We start from the raw sequence: 23,618 nt of genomic DNA, 5'->3' as shown, positions 1-23,618 counted from the left end.
ATGATAAGTAAATTCAGTTATTGCTTCATTGAGATCATCTGGAAGGAATGCACCAGGGAGGAATAGAGGCACGAGCCCTTTCGATAACTCAGACGTTATCTCTTCTTTGGAAGCTTGCAGTGACCCTCGACCACCAACGCTGCCTCCAAGCCCCTTGCTCTCTCTGTAGAATTTATGCATTTGCTGACTCTGCTTTTCTGTGCATTCCAGGACCATAAGTCGCCCTTACTCCCACCTCCTCTCTGACCCTCGTTTGACTGCCTCTTGTGTGTACTGCTCACGTGTATGTACGTGGCCTGCAGATTCCACTCTCCGCCTCCATTGCTTATTTCTTCTGCAGTTGATCCTTTGCTTAAGTCTTCTGCGTTTTACTCCACACTTGGAAGGGACCCCAGCCATCTCCCTATGAGTAATGATCTATCAGCGCCTCAGATTCAGCATGCAGGGAGCATCCACTTTTTCTTTGTCTACGCCGTTCTTCTGTTTCTCCTCATAATCCACCTTGGCAGAAGCTGCTGTCCCAGTCAGACCGACTCAAAACCCGGCAGTAGGTCTGCGCTGCAAACAGTGCTGATTTTGGAAGAAAATAGTCAGCGGTAACTCTTTGCTGACTTTTCTTTCATCCCTTTGCCTCTGTCACCACTAAAGATAGTCCGGTTACAAACTCTTCTCTCTTGCATGAACAGTGTCAGTGAGATTTGTGCCACTATAGTCACACCCTTGAGCCCACACGGAGAGGCCTCCGTGCAGCAGAACCACGCCCACCGCCACTGTGTAGAACGATGAGGAAAGTGTCATTAAAGCCGACGTCTGGAGACACCATCGCCAATCACTTGGTTGTTGATGGTTTCCAAACACTTCTTGAATAAAGTACAGGGCAAGCAAGGAAGACTAATGCCAAAGTAAGCAAGGTGAGCAAAGAGAAAGATGGCTGGCAGAATCGAAACTGAGCAAATACTGAATGACCTGGATGTGGTGTTGCTAATCACACAAAAACTGCATGGCCCCTGTCTAGCCCGTCATCTGGTGGGCCAGCTTCCTTTTCTAGCTCCCTGAATATCACTTATCCCACACACATAAATGAAATGAAGGTGCTGTCCAAGGATGGGCCGTGAGATGCAGTCCGTACCACGGTTTTGTGGACGTGGGAGCTGGCGGACAAGTGAGGTGCTGTTGGGCAGATGGCCACGAGGAGTGGTCTCTGAAAGACTCAGAGAATCCGGCACAGTGCAGGGCAGGAGGGGCTCTCTCGGTGCATCCCTCGTTTTCCCAGGCTTGTGACTCACTGAGCTACTAGAGGGTGGGTAATGATGTTAGGAATCGGCAGCCCCGGAGCAGGTGGTTAGCCCAGCAGTTAAGGATTCCGTGCCCCATATCAGAGCACTGGAGACTGGGTCTCGGGTTCCTGCTCATGCATATTGTGAGAGGCAGCAGGTGACGGCTCAAGTACGTGTGTCCACACTACACCTGGACTAGGGAGACCTGGAGTGGTCTCCCGGCTTTGGCCTGGTCTAGTCTTGGTTGTTAGATATTTTGGAATAAAAATTAATAAGCAATCATTCGCTTGCTCTCACCTTCTTATTCCCCATCTCCAAATAAATAAAAATATTTAAACAAGTACACTTAAAATACATATATTTAAGAAATGAAGAATGAACATCTTTCCCAACTCACGTCAGCTAGGTTGACCCTGTGACACTCCCAAAGCTCTGTACCTTGTCTCTGAGGAAGCCTTACTTTAACAATAAAAATCACAAATAATCCTTCAGGGCCAAACAAAAATATAGTTTTCATAAAGTACTTCTTTCTTTTTTGAAAAGAGATATTTATTTATTTGAAAGTCAGATTTAGAGAGAGATCTTCCATCCACTGATTCACTCCCCTAGGGCTGCAACAGCCAGCTCTGGCCCTGGCCATAGCCAGGAGCTTCATCCATATCTCCCATGGGTGGCAGAGGCCCATGCACTGGAGCCATTTTCTGCTGCTTTTTTCAGGGCATTAACAGGGAGCTGGATCAGAAGTGGAGCAGCCAGGACATGAATGAGTGCCCATATAGGATGCCGGCATTGTAGTTGGCAGCTTTGCCCACTATGCCACTATGCTGACCCCTCCAAAAAGCTTTTCTAAGGCTTTATAAAGGTTTTGCTTTGCTTCATGTGACAACAGTTTTTCTTGATGTATTATGCATGACAAATCAAATCAAGTGTCAAAATATAAGTATGTTATCTCTTAATATAGTCTCCATCCCTTGGTGGCTATAATGGACCATCCAGGATTCTTGGAATTAAATGGAATATGGAATCAGAAGACATGTGTTTGAGAAGTGTCTCTGGCCTGCATGAGTTTGGTGATGGACTGTGAATGAGATCTGTCAGCTTTTCCACATTCACTTTCATCACTCGTGGAAGGAATGGCAGTAATAACAGTCTTTCCCCTTCACGAGGGGTCTTGGTAATGTTGCTCATCAGTGCGAAAGTGCTTTGGAAATGATAACACACTGAGCAAATAGAGCTTACCATGCACATCCCACGTTACACCTTAGCAGAATCTTTAATATAGGAGAGATTCAGTGAACGTTGGGAGGATGGAATTGAATTTCAACCCTTCAAGGTGAAATACGAAATGTTTATTAAATCACAAGTCAGAAAAGACACTTTACATATGCAAATTTTTTATAGAAAAATGATTTCCCAGACAGATGCCAGCTAATAGGAAATTTGTATTGGCTGTAGCTCAGTCTCTGGAATGTCCTGGTTTATATTGAAGTGTTTCTTCCCTTTATATTGAAGTGTTTGTTCCCATTTGGAGCGGTCGGGAAACTAGAACATAGTCCGACTTGATAGCATTTTCTTAGAATCTCAAAGGTAGAAAGTGCACATTATAAGAGATGAGCAGAAAGTAAACGAGAAGGAGAGAAGTGACTCACCAGGGAGAGACAGGGAACATGTGTCTACAGCGTCAGGAACACTGGGACTGCACTTCCCCCTTTCACATCCGTAAACACCCAGAGCAGGAAGGAATCCGTTTGCTTTACACAAATGCTCATCTTTGACATGAAGCAGGGGTGTTTCCAGAAATCTGAACAAACCTACTTACTCCTTAAGTTTGAGGATAAAGAATGAGTTTGGTTTAGATACAAGATACTGAATGCTCTGTTGTCATGAAAGCTTGCTGATTGCTGACCATGACCCTGTGAGGCAGGTACTCTTATCATCTTGGTTTTACAAATTTGTAAATGGAGCAGAGATCAAATACCTTGTTCATGGTTGTATGTAAATGAGATCGGTTGGCTCTAAAGACTAATACATTGGTGCTACCCTGTGTTTCTGGAAGACGCTCTTGCGGGTTATGATCTACTTGGAAAACTGCCATAATTTTCTCAGATCTGGGGGTAATGGGGGAAAATGCAGGTATTTCTATATTGGTATTGTATTCTACTTTCCTAATCAGCATTGCATCCTAGCTGCCCAACCTAGATGAATCTTCTGCCTTGTTATCATGTAAGTCTTGTGGACGGTAGACAGTAGAGGGTCAAAACACAAATAAGAGATGAGGAAGTGGCAGACACAGTAAGGAAGCCGGAGGAATAAGGCTGATGCTGGAACATGTGTGTAGCAGCTGTTTCCTGTGTCCCCTTCCTGCAGCAAATGTAAACAGGGCAAGATGGAAGCTTGACTGGTCAGAACTTTGATCTCCATTCATGAAGTCTCTCCAGCTCCCACCAATACTTCTACCTGTGGCAACTGCTTCCGTAATTTCCTTCATGCTCAGATACAAAGGAACAGCAACTCATAAAGCAGCAGTTCAAGGTGCACCTTGTTCTGCACTGGCGTTGTGCTACGTGGGGACCACCTCCCGGAGTTGGTGTTTGCAGGCACTTGTATGATTTTACTGAAAATAGTTGATGTAATAATTGACATTTATTGAATGTCAATATTGAAATACAGTATTACCTAAATGTTTTAAATATTGTATTGGATCTTTTTGTTAACACACTCACCGAATTGTTGGTCACAGGATTAATAATGATTGCCATTTCTAAGCCATAATGGAGGCAAGCAGCACTTCTCTATTATTTGCAACCACTGTGATATGCAAACATACGTGATTTCCATGGTGATGGAGTCACTGTTGCTGCTAACATTCTGTATGATGCATTGATTAGCACTTGAAGGAAATGCTAAAGGTAATGTGGTTTAAATCTCCACCTGCCGTAGTAAGATATCATTTAAAATGGATAACCTGCCTATTGAAGTTACTACCAGGAGCATATAAATAAATATAAACAGAGTTCTTTCTCTGCGGCATAGAACCGGGGTTGAGGAGATGCAGGAGAGGATATTCGTTCAGCCATTTTTACAGTAAACTTTTCTGTTTGATATGCTGTCACTTACATCCTGAATTGGTTTACTAAACTAATCTTTGGAAAAAATAGTGAAAATAAAGATGTCCTTTTTTAAAATTTTATTTTCATTTCCGTACTTGGTTACCATTCATAGATGTCTCAGAGAATCTGTGGACCCAGATGTCAGAGGCTGAGTTGAGTGGTGCCTTCTCAGAGATTGTTAAATGTTTAGGTTTATGAATGACAAACTGTTGAATATTATGTATCACTTGTGTAAGAATTTGAGCAAACAGCTGCTCTCTTCTCATTCCTAAAATCATGCAGTAGAGTGCCTACTTTGCTGTCATTCCTGAAGTTCCCTTACTTCTCAGCATTTTCTGTTCATCAGTGCATTTACAATTGCTATGGAAGTGGGGTGATGCAGTTATTAATCTTAGCTCTTAAATACTCATTTTCTATATAGCTGAGTGCTGAGAAGCTGAAGGAAGAAGTCACAGACCAGGTAATTCTGAAGCAGAGATTAACTGCACGTGGTGATGTAGTGATAAAGTGCTTGTACCCTAAACAAACGGCAGCCTGACGACACCTGAAGAGCAGTGACCAGCATTCCACAGAGACCAGCACTACTGAGGTGGACAGTACTACGTTGGTCAGGCGATAGGTAGGTAGATGGGTAGAGACATGTAAGCCACACAAGACTGCCAAACCATCTTCCAAAACATGCAGATTGATCGCATCAGCAGTGGATAAGAGTCCCAACTTCATTCTCTTGCTGCACGTTATGTTGTTACAGATAGCAGGCTCTGCTTCTGTAGCCCGTCGAAATTGGAATGAATGCGGCAGTAAGGTTGAAGTCACTCCTCTGCAGGAATTCTAGGGCCCCCTCTGCCCAGATGGACAGATTCTCCTATGTCCTTAGATCACTGAAGAGGAAAACTAAAGATCCCACCCACAATAACACATTTGAAAATGCTGAAACAAATCCAACATTCTTACCTTCAGTTTTTATTCTGGTAAGAGAATGAGGGAGGGAGTGAGGGAGGGAGGGAGAGAGAGAGAAACAGAGAGAGAGAAAGGCGTTCAAAGAGGGATGGTCACAAATGACTTGGAAGGAAGAAAGGGAATATTCCTTAATGCAGTGGGGTTTTATGCCAGACCCTGCACGAGCCACTCCAGGGGGTGGATACAGGGAACCTGGGGAGACAGGAATCGGGGGACCCTGGTAGTGCAGCTGGATGTGTGTTGGGTCACGGGTGTTGTAGGCACATGAGGAGGGAAAGCAGTAGGAACCCAGGGCTGTCAGTGTGATGAGCGAAGTCAGGAGGAGGCGCCAGTTTCGAGAGCTGATGCATGTGCTGAGGCAGCTACCACACCAGACTGTGCTATGTACTGTGGCGTCCGGATACAGCACAGTCAGGGATCTTCTCTGAGCCCATGCAATGGAGCAGCCTTAGGACTCAGGCAACTTCTTAATGAGTTCTTTTGGGACCTGCATGGGATTGAACACAGGCTGGCCTCCTAATGGATTCCTTCCTCTAAATGACCTTTGATTGAGAAGGTCTTGATACCTTCCCAACACTTCAAAAAGAGATGGCTCTTGACTGGAACTAATAGAATGAGCAAAGAGGGATTAAAGAATATTTGAAACGTCTTGGTTATTTATGTAGTTAGTTAGTTCTGCGGTGAATGGAGTCAGTTCTTAGCAAATGCAGAGACTGGGATGCATGTAACTGTTCTGGTTACGCTTTTTGAGCAAGTGGTCTTTGTAGAGGAGAAGCAGTGTCAGGAGAGCAGCAGGATGGATGAGGATGTGTTTATGTTACTCATGTTTATACAAAGCATCTGCCCACTGCCAAAATCTTGGGCACATTTGCATAATTAAAAACAGGAGCATAATCAGCGTGCTGGGAAAACAGCAATAACCAAACAGTGCCCCAAACAAGGGCTCCCAGAACATTCTCTAGGAGACACGTGCTCCTCGTGAACTCCAACAGACAATAAGCCGAGCAAATTGCTGAGATACATTCAGTGACTGCAAAGTTAATTTTTTGGAGCCAATGTGGATCTGGCGTTGGATAGTGTGAGAGCTTTGGCTGGGAACTTCATTTCTAACATAGAATTTCTCTGCAGTGATCTCTAAATACAGCAGGGTTCTTAGGGAAATAAGTGGTTTCTTTGGTTGGTGGAATAAAACAGTACCTAACCATTGCACCCGGCAGCACTTGGGGTGTGTGGCTGTTCTGTTCCTGTTGTGCTTGTGTGACAGCCCTGCAGGAGGAATTTCAAAGAGCCAGCTGCTGCTGCAGGCATGTGGAGCCTGCCTCCTGCTTGCTCCCTCGCCTCCGACTCCCCTCCAGCTCGCAGCCCCCTCTCCTGGAGGCCTGCAGGATCCTGCAAGATGCTCTTGCCTTGTTTCACTGAGTCTTTAATGATGCCTATTCCCACTTTCTCCTCTCCGTGCCTGTGTACAGCTCAATTACAGCTCCCGTCATGTTCAAAGTCTTAAATGCCTTGGTTTGTTTCAAGGCTGTATTAAAATACAGGTGCTGGTCCAGTTAATTAAAGAACATTTTCCCATCAGCTCCCACTACATACTCTTACAAGGAAGTTGCACTCCCGGGAGAACAGGATTCAAGCATTGCTCGAGTTGTCCAAGGCAATAATGACCCATTTACCTTCTGAATGGGAACAGGACCGATCTCACGTCCACATTTATAGTGGACACAAACCAGAAAGTATATGTTCTTGCAACAAAAAGTACGCCATGTCACTTCTACGTTGTCTAATGATTGTAAGGCAGGCTGGACCCTGGCTGAGTCAGAGCAGAAGAATGTTGTGATGGAAAACAATCACTCTGTGACCCTTCTGGTTCTCTTTGGAATCCTATCTTCATAAATTAACATAGAAAGGATGACAATGCTCCAGACTTGGTGGAGGCAGGCTGCTTGTTTGGATTTGAAAACGTTGGGTGCCCGAGAAACACGATTTGCTACTCAGGGTGAGGAGTTCGCTGATGGAGGCCTGAACTTGGATGCATTTGTTGGATTTGGACTTTGAGCTCTCCTTGGATCTGATTAGATCTTTCTGTAGAGTGAAATATATGTTATGGGTCCCTAATATCACTTACCTGCAGTGTGGACTGAGAAAGGATTGAGACAGGGTTTGGAGTACATGTACCGATAGAGGGATGCTTCCTTTCCATAGTTGTTCTTGAGGGAATAAAAGCAGTTACTACTCACTCCTTTGCTTTCTGTGCCCCGTTGCAGAGTGAGAGACACTCAGGGTTTGAACATGAAGTTTTCTTTTTTGTTTTTGTTTTTTAAGATTTATTCTATTTATTTGAAAAGTTGAGATAGAGACAGACCATCTTCTATCTGCTGGTTCACACCCCAAATGGCCACAAGGGCCAGGGATGGACCAGACAGAAACCAGAAGCAAGGAGCTTCATTGGGATCTCCCACATGGGTGCAAGAGCCCAAACTCTTGGGCCATCTTCCAATGCTTTCCCAGGCACATGAGCAGGGAAGTGGGTCAGAAGTAGAGAAGCTGGGGCGGTGACCCGTGCCAATATGGGAATGGGATACCAGCACTGGCTGACAGTGGCTTAACCTGCTCCACCCCAGCACCAGCCCCCAGCAGTGTTGTGTAATCAGTAGACATTCAGTAAACATCTGTCAGAATGTAACGAGAGGATGGATACTGTTTCCCAAAGTGAGCTACATAGCATCATTTTGAACTGCAAACAGTGTAATCTCTTTATGGCAATATAATTATATTTTTTACTTTTATTTAGAAATTACAGAACTTATTCATCAGATCTATGACTTCAAATTACATTGCAAGGGAAATGCAGATAAATATACAAAGAATAAATACTAAATAAATACTAAATACTGTTGCATGTGAACCTGGCAAAAATTGTGATGTTGGTATATTTGGAACCGATGAGCCAACTCCAGTCCACATAATGGAATGATATTTATTATCAGGGAGTTTTAGTGGAAAAAAGCCAAAATGATGAAGTCAGTTTCAGAACAGAGAATGAAATCCAAGATTCTTGAATAAATGTGACAGAGCAGACTTGTAATTGTCCCAAACCTTGATTTTCTCATTTAGAAAAATCGCTGGGTGCGCTCAGCGGGATGGGATCTGCTGCATCTGCAAGTCCCAACATCAGGACCAACATGCAGAAGTCAAGGACATCCCTGTGTCCTGTGAGGAGCCGTTTGTTTGTTTCATTGGTGGTGGTTTTCTCTCCCTAAGTAACTTTTCTCTGTACTTCTAATGTTTGAAGCAAGGCCCCAAAACAGCTTTATGCCTGCCACACTAGGATCTGTCTCTTCCTTAGAGGGGCAGGATGTGAAGACAAATTTAATCTGGGGCTCTGGAGAGTCAGATCTTGGTATGCCATGATTCCCCTGGCCATGATCTCAACAAATTTCAGTGTCCTTCCAGGATCTATGGATGTGGATGATTCTTAGATCCCTTGTCACCTGCAGAAACCGAACCTTGAGAGAGCATTTTTCTCCCTATAAGTAGTATGTTATATGTAACTTACTGACATCCATATAGGCTACTCATCATGGTACCTTTCACCTGATGACTTGTGGATCATTGCCAGCCCTGCTCCCCGCATTAACACAGATATGGACTGTACCTAGGAGCTCTATAGTATAATGTTTGCCACAACGAAGGCTTATGGTAAATTATTTGAATTATGGGCCCAAAATAACACAGCTCTCCATATCTCTTGGATTCAACAAATCAGCCTTTATAAGCATCTGGAAAAGAATTGGATCTGTACTAAACAGGCACCTTTTTTCTGCCATTATTTCCCCCACATAATACAATATAACAGCTATTTGCATAGTGCTTTTTAAAAGATTATTTGAGAGGTAGAGTTACAGACTGTGAGAGGGAAAGACAGTGAGAAAGGTCTTCTGTCCTCTGGTTCACTCCCCAAATGGCCACAATGGCCAGAGCTGTGCCGACCTGAAGGCAGGAGCCAGGAGCTTCCTCCTGGTCTCCCATGCGGGTGCAGGGACCCGAGCATCTGAGCCATCTTCTACCTTCCGAGATGAAAGCAGAGAGCTGGATTGGAAGAGAAGCAGTTAGGAGTAGAACCGGTGTCCATATTGTATGCTGGCACCGCAGGCGGAGGATTAACCTACTGAGCTACAGCGCCAGCCCCTGCGTAGTATTGTGTTGAGTTAGTTATCGCAGGTGACACAGAGGTGCTGTAAAGTATGCGGGGGGATGTGTAGACTGTATGCTAGTATTATGCCCCTTTATATAAAGGTCTAGAGCTTCCACATATGAGAGCATCCATCAGCCTAGAGTATCCATCAATTCTCCATGAATATCAAGGGATTACTGGGTCTATTGAGGTCCATGTTACTGGAAGTCCACACGTACTGTCATTCATGATGACTAATGGGGTATTTCCCATAGGTTGAATCTCGCTCACCTGCAGTCTTGACAGATTGTAACATTCCTGTTATCTTGCTTTTCTACATGCAATTGTTTAGGAAATGAGGCATTCGTAATTAAACTGCATGTGTTGATCTTTTTCTCTATCTTGCTCAGTATGTCACTCTGTAGGATCTCGTAGTATGGCTGAGTATACCAAGTTTCATTTTACTACATTTAAAGTCTGTTTAAATCGCAAAATGAATAGATGATTTTACTTCATTCCTTGGATGAAACCACATGAATGCGAACCATCTAATATGAAATGTAATTGCTCTCATAGTGCTTGAAGCTGGCCTCTGTGGAATGGCTTTTGAAAATCTCAGTGGGACATTAATTCATTTGAAATTGTTGTGTCTCTCAGGTCAGCCCCTAACTTCCCAGTGTTTCTGCAGTGCAGTGGTATGACACCATGGAAGTAGGTTCACAATCAAATTTGCTCTCCTAAGCAGATGATGCAGCGAATGTTTTATTCACCTAGGTCGGTTGGCATGATCCAAGCAGAATGCCTTATTAGATGAAATGTTCCCAATTACTCTGTGGATTAATACAAATCTGTTTATCTGAACCTACACCCGGCGATGGAAAGCCTTCTCTGAGTTCATTGCTAACCCTCTGAAACAGAAGGTCACATTGCTGAAGGGAGAACAAAACTAAAAAAAAAAAAAAAATGTAGTTCTTGCAGACCAGCAGAACATGTTTGAGCAACCCAGCAAGGCAATGAACTGCAGCCTCTGTACCCAAGGGGACAGCTGAGAAACCCTTAGTGTATTTTTGGAAAGACTGCCCTCAGCATGCAAAATAGCTCTTTTTGCTTGAAAGCCTACAGACTGGCAGCTCAGGACCTGGAGACAACCACTGCTTATTCATTTAATTGTCTTAGCTGGTTGCTTCACTTTGGCATTGCGCTGGTCCACTTTTTGTTGCTGGTAACACAATCCCACACTCTGGATAGGTTATACAGAAAAGAGGTTCTTATTGACTCATAGCTCTGGTCAAAGACTGAGGGGCCACTGAAGGGCCTTGTTGCTGCCAGCGCCCTGATGCAGCCCTGGGTCTCAAACAGCAAGATACAGGAATCAGACATAGGGATCTCCGTGGTCTTGTCTTTTTGAAGCCACCAGCAACCAATTTGGAAGGCTCCACCCTGGTGACCTTACCTAATCCAAGTCGTGTGCCAGTGGCCCACCTCTACCTAGCATAATTGGAATAAGCTTGCACCCTCTTAAAACCTCACAGTGGCTATTAAAGTCCATCACAAATCTCAGGGCAAGTGTATTGAAACTATGGCAGTAGCTAAAACCCAGTCACAAAGAAGATGCATTAGTTTTGGGTCTGCCATGAACCAACTGTGACATCAAGCATCACATATATTTTCTTACTGAATCTGCTTCATGATAGAAATAAATGTTACTGCCCATACCTTCCCTGTGAGAAAACTAATACCGGAGGAACTCTGAACCACAAGGGAGGGACACTGGGATGTTCACCTAGAATGCAAGGCTCCAGGGTCTGTGGTCTCCAGAGTAGATCGTCCTTTCCAAAATAGTTGCGTTGAACCATACGAAATGGTAGCTGTTGTTAACAGTGGAACAAAGGCAACTTTGTATGATGCAACATAATAAATGTGGAATTGTTAGACTCCAGGTGATGCACAAAACACATACAGTGTCATGTGTTTGCCAGTCAGTAGTGGGGTGTGGGGACTGTCTGTTGTGACCACAAATCCTTGATGAGTAATTTGGGAAGATTTTAAGAGTCTAGAGCATAATGACCTATAGATTTTTGACAAGGGCATAGGCTAATGTTTTCCAAAGTTTTGTGTAGCTAAAATTATCTGGGGATCCCAGTAGTTCTGGGGTGGAGCTTCAAATTCTACATTTCTAACAAGCTCCCAGGTGATGCCAGCATTGCTTATCTGGGAGCTACTCTTTAATGTGCAAGGAGTTGGGCAAACAATTATTGAAAAGGAGCATCTATCTTTCAAGAACTGTCTGAGTTAGCCGCTGTCTCTGCCCTTCAAAGGCGGTAGGCATAGTCTGTCCTATGCTCTTCGTTCCCAAGCCAAAAGATCAGAAAGAAAGTCCTCTGGCCTTCCTGTAAGGCTCAGCATAGCAAGTGCACTGACTCAGCTTTGCTCCTAGAAGTTGCTTCTAGGCCTGTATAAGTAAAAAAATATTTAGAGAAATGGTTCCATCACCCTAAATAGATACAACCCATTCTGGAATAACTTACGTTAGCTGTAAACAAAAAGAAAAAACAAGCTGAAGAAATTCCATTTACAGGTAAAGTAGCAAATGAGCTAATAAATTAGTAATCTTGGAAAGGTCTGATATTTAGTAATGAGGTGCTTTGAAAATTAAGATAAATTATTATAATCACTCTGCCAAGGCTATTGATTATTACTTTTGTAAAATAACAAGCCACCTTAAAATTTAATGAATTAAAATAATACACATGTAAGATTGCTCAGGATTCATTAGAGGGTGCATACTGGGCCAGCTGAGTATGAACCAGTGGCCTTGAAGCCCTGACAAGACTGAGGTGTTCTTTTTTTTTTTTTTAAGATTTATGTATTTATTTGAAATGCAGGGGAGCTCATGCAGTGCTTGTCATTTTATAGACTTATTTCACTTAACCTAATGATCTATGGTCCAATCCACTGTCAAACTAGAGAACCTCATCCTCTTTATGGCTGAGTAGTATCTCATTGTGCATATGTATCACATTTTCTTCATCCATTCAGAAGTGAATGGATACCTAGATTGTTTCCATTTCTTGGCTCTTGTGTGCAGGGCTGCAATAAATACAGAAGTGTAGATATCTCTCTGAAAGACCAATTTCATTTCCCTTGTATATATACCTAGTAGTGGGATTGCTGGATCATATGGAAGTCCTATCTTTAGTATTTTGAGGAACCTCCACACTGTTTTCCACAGTGGCCATATTAATTTATGTTCCTACCAAGAAGAGCTCCGTTTTCTCCACATCCTTGCCAGCATGTGTTAGTTTTTGTCTTTATGATAATAGTCAATCTAATGGTAGAGAAGTAGAATCTCATTGTGGTTCACATTTGGATTTCCTTGATGATTAGTAATAGTGAACATTTTAATGCATTTATTGGCCATTTGTTAACCTTTAGGAAATATCTGTTGAGATCTGTCCATCTTTAAATAGAATTAATTTTCTTTGCTTTTAAGCTGTTTGAGTTACTCATCTCTATGGTGGTTTATGACCCCTTGTGAGACATAGCTTGTCATTGTCCTGCACGTTAGGTGGCCACTTCACTCTGTTGAAACTGTGCAGAACCTCCTAGCTTTGATGGGATCCCACTTGTCTGTTTCCTTCCTGTGCTTTTAGGGTATGGTCTCGAGAAATCCTCATCCAGTCGCATGTCCTGTAGCATTTCCCTGATGTTTTCTTGTAGTACTGTCAAAGTCCCAGGTCTTACACTTGGGTGTTTCATCCTATTTGGGGTCAGTCTTGCTCTGTGCTGACAGATGGTGAGTTGACTTGAATTCTTAAGCATGTGGATATCCAGTTTCCATGGCACCATTAATGGAAAGAACTGTCTTTTCTCCACTGTGTGTTCTTAGCAGTTATTGTTAGAGATCATTTGGCTACAGGTGCATGGGTTTACTTCTAGGACGCTATTCTGTTCCACTGGTCTGTGTATCTGGTTTTTTTTATGCCAGTTCCATGCTGTTTTAATCACTGTGTATATCTATTTAAAGTCAGGTATGCAATGCCTCCTGTTTTGTACATTTTTCTCAAGATTTACTTGGGTATTTGGGTCTTTTGTGGTTTCATAAAAAAATCTAGTAGTGTTGTTCCTAGTTCTGTGAAAACTTTCATTGGTATTTTGATAATGATTGTGTTGATTCTATAAATTACTTTGGGTAGTATGGACATAACATTGATTTTTGCAACACAGGAACCCTGGGTTGTTTTTCCAATTCTTTGTGACCCTTCAAATTCTTTCATTAAGTCTTAGTTTTCATTACAGAGGTATTTTATCCCGTTGGTTGATATTATTGCAGGGTATTTTAGTGTCCTTTGTACCTAATGGAAATGGGACGGAATTTTTTGGTGTCTTACTCAGGTAACTCACTATTGGCATAGAGCAATGCTGATTTTTTTATGTTAGCTTTGTATTTGGCAGCTTTGCTGAATTTCTTTGTTGGTTTTAACAGATTTGTGATGGAGTTTAGGGGTTTTCTGTATATCCAAAATTATGAGCAGTGACAATTTGACTTCTTCCTTCCTAATTTGAATTTTTTAATTTTTTCTCTTGCTTAATTATTTCGGATGTGACTTCCAGTATTATCTTTAGAATTAGTCAAAGTAGGAATCCTTGTCACAGATCTTAGAGTCTTAATGTTTTCCCCGTTCAATATGACGTTACCTGTTGGTTGGTTATATATGGCCTTTATTCTGTGGTGGTATGTTACTTCTCTGCCTAATAGGAGTTTTATCATGAAGGAATGTTGGATTTTGTCAAATGCCTTTTCTGTCTCTATTGAGATGATCATGTAATTTTTGTCCTTATGTTCACTGAGTTGCATGTATTGAACCATCCTTGCATCTCTGGTGTGCCTCCACTTGATCATGGTGAATGATAATTATTTGAAGATCATTTTCTTATTTTCAACCACTTTGAAAGGCAGGGGTATGTGTAGTGGGGGAGATAAGGAGAACTGCCTTCTGGTTACTCCCCATGTACCTGCAGCAGCTGGGGCTGGGCCAGGCTGAAGCCAAGGACCCAGCACGTCATCTTTGTCTCCTATGGGAGTGGCATGGATCCAAGCACTCAGGCCCTCTTTTGCCTCCAACAATGCACTGGTAGGAAGCTGGATCGCAAATACAATAGCAGGACTTGAACCACTTTTTTTTTTTTTAATTAGGAAATGCTGTTGTCTCTCAGTGCACTATAGTGCCAAATCGGGTGACTAATCTTTTAATGTGCTGTTGGATTCACTTTGCTAGTATTTTGTTGAGGATTTTTTCATTATCTGTTTGCAGCAAGGGTTTTGGCCTGTAGTGTTTTTTTGTTTGTTTGTTTTTGTCATGCCCTTATTAGCTTTGGTTTCATGGTAATCCTTTGGACTTGTTGACTGACTGTGGAAGAATTCCCTTGTCTCTTTTTTTGGAATAATTTAAGAATTTTTATTAATTCCTCTTTAAATGTTTGGTAGAATTCAGCAGTGAAGCCTCATGGCCCTGGATTTTTCTTTTTCTTTTTTTTTTTCTTTTCTTTTTTTGACAGGCAGAGTTAGAGAGACAGAGAGATAGGTCTTCCTTCCATTGGTTCATCCCCCAAGTGCCCGCTACGGCCAGCACACTGTGCCAATCTGTAGCCAGGAGCCCAGTGCTTCCTCCTGATCTCCCACGCGGGTTCAGGGGCCCAAGCACTTGGGTCGTTCTCCACTACCTTCCCGGGCCACAGTGGAGAGCTGGACTGGAAGAGGAGCAGCCGGGACAGAACTGGCACCCCAACCGGGACTAGAACCCGGGGTGCTGGTGCCGCAGGTGGAGGATTAGCCTAGTGAGCTGCAGCGTACCCCTGGATTTTTCTTGATGGGGGAACTTTTATTACTGCTTCCATCTCAGTAGTCATTACTGGTCTGCTTAGGAGTTCAGTTTCTTCACGATTCAGTCTTGGTAATGTTATGTGTCTAGGAGTTTATCCATTTCTTCTACGTGATCAAACTTGGTGCTGCATACATGGTAACAGTAATCTCTAACAATCTGTTGCATTTCTGAGTTGTCACTTGTACTGTTTCTTTTTCATCTCCAGTTTTATTTTAATCCTTTATCTTTTTTTAGTCCATCTAAGTTTTTGTTGTTTTTTTTTTTAATGAGAAATCAGTATTTTTTTTTTTTTTTGACAGGCAGAGTGGATAGTGAGAGAGAGAGACAGAGAGAAAGGACTTCCTTTTTGCCGTTGGTTTACCCTCCAATGGCCGCTGCGGTCGGCGCATCGCGCTGATCCGAAAGCAGGAGCCAGGCACTTCTCCTGGTCTCCCGTGTGGGTGCAGGTCCCAAGCACTTGGGCCATCCTCCACTGCCTTCCTGGGCCACAGCAGAGAGCTGGCCTGGAAGAGGGGCAACTGGGATAGAATCTGGCGCCCCAACCGGGACTAGAACCCAGTGTGCCGGCGCCGCAAGGTAGAGGATTAGTCTGGTAAGCCACGGTGCCGGCCCCATCTAAGTTTTTTAAATTTTATATTTAAAAATATAAATGCTCTTCATTTCCTTTTTTTTTTTTTTTGGTATTTAGAAATCTGTAGGTTATGCTCTGAGCTTTATGATTTATTTCCTTCTTTCAGTTTGATGTGTTCTTGGTTTTTATGCTTCTTTAAGATGCAGCAGTAAGTCTGTTTATTGTCTGACTTTTAATGTGGTGATTGACCGCTGTAAGCTTTTTTCCTAGTATCAATGTTGCTGTGTCCCATTGGTCTTTCGTAACATTACATGTATTCTTTTTTTTTTAAAAAAAGATTTATTTATTATTTGAAAGGCAGAGTAATAGAGAGGCAGAGGTAGAAAGCGAGGATCCTCCATCCAATGCTTCACTCCCCAGATAGCCACAACGGCCGGAGCTGTGCCCATCAGAAGCCAGGAGCTTATTCTCAGTCTTCCACGTGGGTGCAGGGACCCAAGGACTTGAGCCATCTTCTGCTGCTTTCCTAGGCAACAGCAGAGAGCTGCATCAGAAGAGAAGCAGCCAGGACTCGAACCAGAGCCTGTATGGGATGCTGGCACTGCAGGTGGTGGCTTTACCTGCTATGCCACAGCACTGGCCCCTACGTGTACTCTTGAGAATAATTTGTATTCCACTGTTGTTGGCTGGAATGTTCTACAGATGTCCATTAGGCAAACTGGTCTGGGCTGCAGTTTAACTTTGCTGTTACTTTGTTGCTTTTCTCTATGGGTAATCTGTCCATTTCTGACAGTCAGATGGTAAAGTTCCCCTTCAATATGGTATTGAAGTCTGTCTCTCCAATCAAATCAGTTAGGTTTGTTTTCTGTATCTGGATGCTCCAATAGTCCCATAACACAATCCTTCAGCCACTCACTGTTTGCCCCAGTCGGGGCATGCAATAATAAAGGTGGTACCTTGTACACTCAGACTGGGATTAAGCTGGGTCACACAGTCACTGGGCCCTGAGCAATATTGGGCTGCATGCTAAGCTCACGTGAGACTGGCAGTGATGCAGACTGGAACAAGTCTTCCTCCTGCCCTCAATGAGGCACAGGTCTCCACACGATGCCTGGGCCAGTCTGAGGACTCTGTCTAAAACCAGTGCACTGGACACCAGGGCATTTGTGTTTTATGAGGATCTCACCTTGGTGGGCCTGGCTGTGCACTTCACTCAAGAGTCCCAAGCTCACCTTCCCGTCCTGCTCCCCACTGGCAGATGTCTTGTTCTACTGTCAGAGTTTACACAAGGAGGAATGCATGCAGGCCAGGGAAAGTCCAGAGGCTTAGTTTACAGCTAGTAGTCTTGGGCCAGGGACCATGCGCCCCTGTCCAGTATTAGTTTAGTTTTAATCAGGACAGGCCTGAACTGGTTTTCTTTTTCTTTATTTTTTTTTAAGATTTATGTATTTATTTGAAAGGCAGAGTTAAAGAGAGAGAGAGAGAGAGAGAGAGAGAGAGAGAGAGAGAGAGAGAAAGAGAGGTTTTCCACCTGCTAATTCACTCCCCAAATGACCACAAATGCCAGAGCTGGGTCAATCTGAAGCCAGGAAGAAGCCTCTTCCCAGTCTCCCACAAGGTCTTGGGCCATTCTCCACTGCTTTCCCTGGCCACAGCATAGAGCTGGATTGGAAGTAGAGCCTCCAGGACTCGAACTGGTGCCCGTATGGGATGCCATCACTGCAGGTGGTGGCCTTACCCAATATGCCACAGCACAGGCCCTCTGAACTGGTTTTAAAGTTGAAAGCATGGACTCACTTCTCTCGCTGTCTCCCAAGAAGGAGATCAGGTGCTGCTCTCCACTTTGTAATACTTGAAGCTGGTGGAGGGGTGATGTAGGCAACTGTTTGCTGGTAGCTTTCTTCTTTGTGTCTTTTATAATAGAGAGGCGCCGGAGTCAGTCATCTGGATTACATAGCTGTTGGCAAGTTGACCTGGTGCTTAAGTAACTATACAAATGGGTGTCTCTGTAGGATGAGCACTCCTGGAGCATCTTACTCAGCTGACAGCTTGCTCCACCTCCTCTAAGAAAGAGACTTAGTCAAAATCATGTTCTTTATTTATATAAGCCATGGAGCTTCCATATTTTCATGCATTATGCAGGTCAAACTCACTTTTTTTTTTTTTTTGAGATCTATTTATTTGAAAGTTCGAGTTACAGAGGGAGAAAGACACATACAGTGGGATTCCATTTGTTGGTTCACTCCTCAGATGGCTGCAATGGCCAGGGCTGGGCCAGACTAAAGCCAGGAGTCAGGAATTTCATCTGGGTCTCCCACATGGGTGGTGGGACTCTGAAGGCTTGGTCCATCTTTCGCTGCTCTCCCCAGCTGTTAGGTGGGAGCTGGATGGGAAATGGAGCAGCTGGGACAGGAACCAGTGCCCACCCACTATGCCACAGTGTCAGCCCCTCAACTGTCTTTTATATACTTTGTATTTGAAAATTAAGTTAGGTAAAATGTTAACATATGTAGAATTGAATTTGTTACCTTCAGTTACCGGTATTTTTCTTGAGTGTTCTAATTTAAATTATACATTTAAATCTTTCCAAATAAAACAAATGATAATTTTACGTAATAGCCATTTTTTTTCTCCCACAAAGAAATTTAGCCAAATTGCTTCAATATTGAAAGTGTAACTCATCTTACATAGAGTAGTTTACATGTAATCATGAAGTTTATCCATTATGCTGCGTGCATCTGGATTACCTAAATATGGAGCTATTTTGACAACATAATTACAAAGTAGTAATTGTGGTTTTTATTTGTCCATGACAACTCAGACTACAGTTTTTCTTTCCTAAGAACACTGTAAGTACTTTAGAACCTATGTGGTAATGGCAATGATCTTGAGCATAATAAAAATCAGGTTGCATAGAGGGGGCTCTGAAATCACTGGTGACGTCAGACTCTGCTCCCTTCCTCATGCTCTCTCTAGGATTCACCAGCTCTTGGTTCACCGAATAGTCTTCAGCGAGTTGTTTTTTCAAATTACATCAAATGCACCCTGAAGACAAAATTGCGGAGGCCTCATAGGACCTTCTCCTCCTCGACTTTAAGGATAAGGAAATGATAGGGCAAGGGAAGTACACTCGCAGTGCAGTGTGGCAGCAGCCAGGGGCACTACAGGAAGAGGGGTCCTGGGGGGCACGGTGCGGGAATACCAAGCCAGAACTGAGGAACTGGCCAAAGATGCCTGCAGAAAGAGAGCGAGTCGAACGTGATTAGACTGAGAGTGTTGTAAGAAGTAAGGCAGCTTACTCTGGTGGAGGAACAGTGTATGTAAAGACTCAGAGGTGAGTGATGCCGGCCCTTCTAGCCTCCTAAGTTCCCCCAAGGTCGATTCCAAATGGTGGATTTTGTCTGTTGGGAATCTCTCCCTAACCCAAATTAATCCACCTTACCAATTCCATTTGCCCATAGCCCATATATTCCCATCTGTGCCCTAACCCCACACATCACCTCTTCAGAGAATGGGGATTCTGATTAGGTCATCTTTACCTAGTCAGTGCTCTTGGAACTCTACATTCTGCCTTTGTAACATTTATCACAATTGAATCAAATAGTGAAGTAACGAGCCATTTAAGTATATGCTTACTATCACAGATTCTGTGTTCCATGAAGGCAAGGGATTGCCTACTTTAATAATTTCAGCTTATCTAAATATTTCACAGAGTAGGCACTCAATAACTCTTTTGTTAAAGGAGAGAATGGACAAATAATAAGGCACTCAATGGAGGTTACTATCAGACTGCAAAGTTTCCTTATCTCTGACAGCACTTAGCAATACTGACACAGGCACGGGTGAGCCTTGCTTGATTCTATTGAATGTGGGTATTTTAATGCCGTGATGGAATAATAAGGTAAGAAAATGAGAAATATTAGAAAAAAATATTGATGGAATGATACACCACAGATTCTATGCTGGAAAGGAAAGGAAATGGAAGAAATTGATAGGGCCAGAAAAGGTGCAAAGCTAATGGGACTGAAGCTCATGTTAAAATGTTATAATCCAGTGTGCATAAAAGAACATTTCCATATACGCTCTTAACACGGTATAACATTGAAAAGGTATGAATCATTTTTGATACTTGTTTTTTAACCATCTTTTACCTGTAATAGGATGGCAAGAATCAAGTAGTTAAGTAGGACTTGCTTTGAATGTAATGCTGCTCTCACTTGGCCACATGTAACATGCTAAGAAAATTGATTTGTTTTAATTTTAAACATTATCCTTGGATTCGTCACTGTGGGATGTTGCAGTTGATTTCTCAACAATATTGCAGTGGATTCGTTTCTGAGAGGAGGAGCGTGGTGGGGGCAAGAGGCACGGAGTCACCATACAGACCCCGGGAATCGGGTGAATCATATTATAGTTTAGCTTTCATCAATAGTTTTATATCATTATTTATTTAAGAGACTGAAAAAAAATTTTGCAAGTGCTCACAATAGCTATGGCTGAATCTCCAGAAAGAATGGCATGAGCCCAGAATTCCATCTGTGTCTCCCACATTTGTGACAAGGACCCCAACTCCTTGAGCTGCTACCTCTCTGTGTGCACATTAGCAGGAAGCTGGAATCCAAAGCAGAGCTAGGGCTTGAACCCAGGCACTCTGATACAGGATGCGGGCATCCAGAATACATCCTTATTGTGAGCTAAATGCGTGTTTATGTATATATGAATTTATAATAATGTATAGTATTAATGTATCTCATTGCCAGTACTGTCTCAGTTTCCTTCCATCCTCACATGGAGAAACCATCCTTGGTGTCTTGTGCCAGAAATCTTCCTTTCTTGGTTTACTCCCTCCTTAGCGGAGTTCACAGACTCTAATAATAATAGGATCTTGGCAGATGTTTTGACCAGGAGATATTTTTTCTACTGGAAATTGCTTCTCTCCAGAATTTTTAGCGTATTATCCCAGTGTTTGTAGGTTCTGATGTTGCTGTGTAAGAGGACCCTGCTTGTCTACTTATTTCTGGGGGGCCCACATCCTCTCCTGCCCCATGCCCCGTGGAACTTTATGAAAACATTCTTAGTCCTCTGACGCTGTTTAATGAGGGGTGTTGTGGATTAGTTTTAACCATGGGCGTAGATGATCAGTAAGGATTTTCAATCTGATCATCAAAGTTCTTGAGGTCAAGGAAATGCGTTTGAGTTATTTCCTATGTGACTTTTTCCATTTAATTTTCTCTAGTCTTTCTGGAGATTCTAATGTCTGCACGTGAGATGTTGGAAGTACTATTTAAGTTCTGAGACTCCTCTTGCATGTTTTCCAACTATGGTGTGTGTGTGTTTTTGGCTGCCCTACAGTAGGGGCTAGTTTTTCCACCTAGTTTTTGGCATCCCATGAATTTTCCTTTGTGCTGTCACTTTTTGAAAAAAATTTCAAGAGCTCCTTTTTATTCTGAGTGTTTTTTTAATAGTAATCTATTTTTTGATTGAAAATTTTTTAACTTTTATTTAATGAATATAAATTTCCAAAGTACAGCTTATGGATGACAGTGGCTTCCCCCCCACATAACTTCCCTCCCACCCACAACCCTCCCATCTACTACTCCCTCTCCCATTCCATTCACATCAAGATTCATGTTCAATTATCTTTATATACAGAAGATCAATTTAGTATATATTAAGTAAAGATTTCAACAGTTTGTACCCACACAGAACATAAAGTGTAAAATACTATTTGAGCACTAGTTATAGCATTAATTCACATTGGACAACACATTAAGGACAGAGATCCTACACGAGGAGTAAGTGCACAGTGACTCCTGTTGTTGACTTAACAAATTGACACTCTTGTTTATGGTGTCAGGAATCTCCCTAGGCTCTAGTCATGAGTTGCCAAGGCTATGGAAGCCTTTTGAGTTCGCCGACTTCGATCTTATTTAGACAAGGTCATAGTCAAAGTGGAAGTTCTCTCCTTCCTTCAGAGAAAGGTACCTCCTTCTTTGATGGCCCGTTCTTTCCACTGAGATCTCATTTGCAGAGATCTTTCATTTAGGTTGGTTGGTGGTTGTTTGTTTGTTTTTTGCCAGAGTGTCTTGGCTTTCCATGCCTGAAATGCTCTCATGGGCTCTTGAGCCAGATCCGAATGCCTTAAGGGCTGATGCTGAGGCCAGAGTGCTGTTTAGGACATCCGCCATTCTATGAGTCTGCTGTGTATCCCACTTCCCATGTAGGATCATTCTCTCCTGTTTGATTCTATCAATTATTATTAGCAGACACTGGTCTTATTTATGTGATCACTTTTTAGTTAAATTTAAACACCTAATTCTTAACTTATAGATTGAATGTGTTCTTTCACTATATGAAGCTGTTAATGATCCTTATTGTTAGAGTTTCATGATTTGTTTTCTTTAGGTTGGTTTTGCTGGCCAGAGAGTGGGTCTGTGTATGTGGTCCTTAGAAATTTTATAGTAAATGGTTTTCACAGTCTCGTTTTCACTTTATTTTTGTCTTTGATTTTTCATTACGTTTTCCTGTGGACACTGTGTAACCCATAACATTCTGCCCGTATTTTGAGAGCAGACACTGGAGCATGACCGGAACATGCATGGACACGCCGGACTTCAGTCTTGCGTGTACTTCCTGATACTTTTCTTGTGGTGGTGGTAGTACATGTGTTGTGGCTTCCTTTCGCCAGATGTGATGCACCAGAGAAAAATATTTTCCCTTCCTGCCAGTCTTGGATAAGTCAGTTGGCAGGTAGAGGGTTCTTCAGGAACTGGTGTGTGAATATCCACTTAAGCCACTGTTTTCAGGACAGTGTGCCTGGGCACAACTAATATTTTCCAACATCGGACATCTGTTCTGCCTTGAACAGAATTGTGCTGAACCAGAGGAGTGAGGGTTTCCTGGCTCATGGAACCAGTCATTGGGTTGGATCAGAGAAATGCAAAGGCCATCAGGGGATCTTCTTGGTTACAACCCGACATTCAGATTCACAGCACTGCCCTAGGACACACAGGTTGGCAGGAGGGAGCAGTGTTATGCATCCCCACAAAAAATGTCTGTGTAGCAGCCCACACAGTGCAGGTGGCAGGTGGCTGCCCTCATCCCGGATCGCAATGCAGGGCTAGAATGTCGGTTCACCTCAGCACTTGCAGAGGTCACCTCGGCTTGAAAAACACTTGCCCATAGAAGAAGCTGTTTCTCCTACAGGGTACCTCAGCAAATTTGTCAGAGAGAGGTGAAGATACACGGTTCTTAAAATGTTTTAAACCCATGAACTTTGGGAAGACCCCTCATGAAGACTCCCTAGCCACAGCCTCCACAAACACACTGAGAATGTCTTCTGGTATTCAGGGCATCCCAGGGCTGCATGCAATGCACACACAGCTCAGTAGGCATCATTTCTGTTCACGGCAGTGCCGCCTGATAGTATGGGTGCCGTGCCCCCATCATAATGTCAGAACAGAGTTAGGGAAGTCATTGAAATTTTAACTCTCAGGCCAAAGGAACGGATTTTTATTAAGCCACTACCTGCACCATCTAGTTGTTTCTTTTCCCTCAAAGGTGTTTAGAATGCACTAGGAGTGGGGAAAGAGAGGATGGACAGGAACGGTGGAGGAAAGAGGGGGTATTCCATTTCTTTAT

Source organism: Lepus europaeus, chromosome 4 (genome assembly GCF_033115175.1).
Source record: "Lepus europaeus isolate LE1 chromosome 4, mLepTim1.pri, whole genome shotgun sequence".
NCBI lineage: Eukaryota > Metazoa > Chordata > Mammalia > Lagomorpha > Leporidae > Lepus > Lepus europaeus.
The sequence above is the reverse complement of the archived record's forward strand: the minus strand, read 5'-3'. Positions refer to the sequence as shown.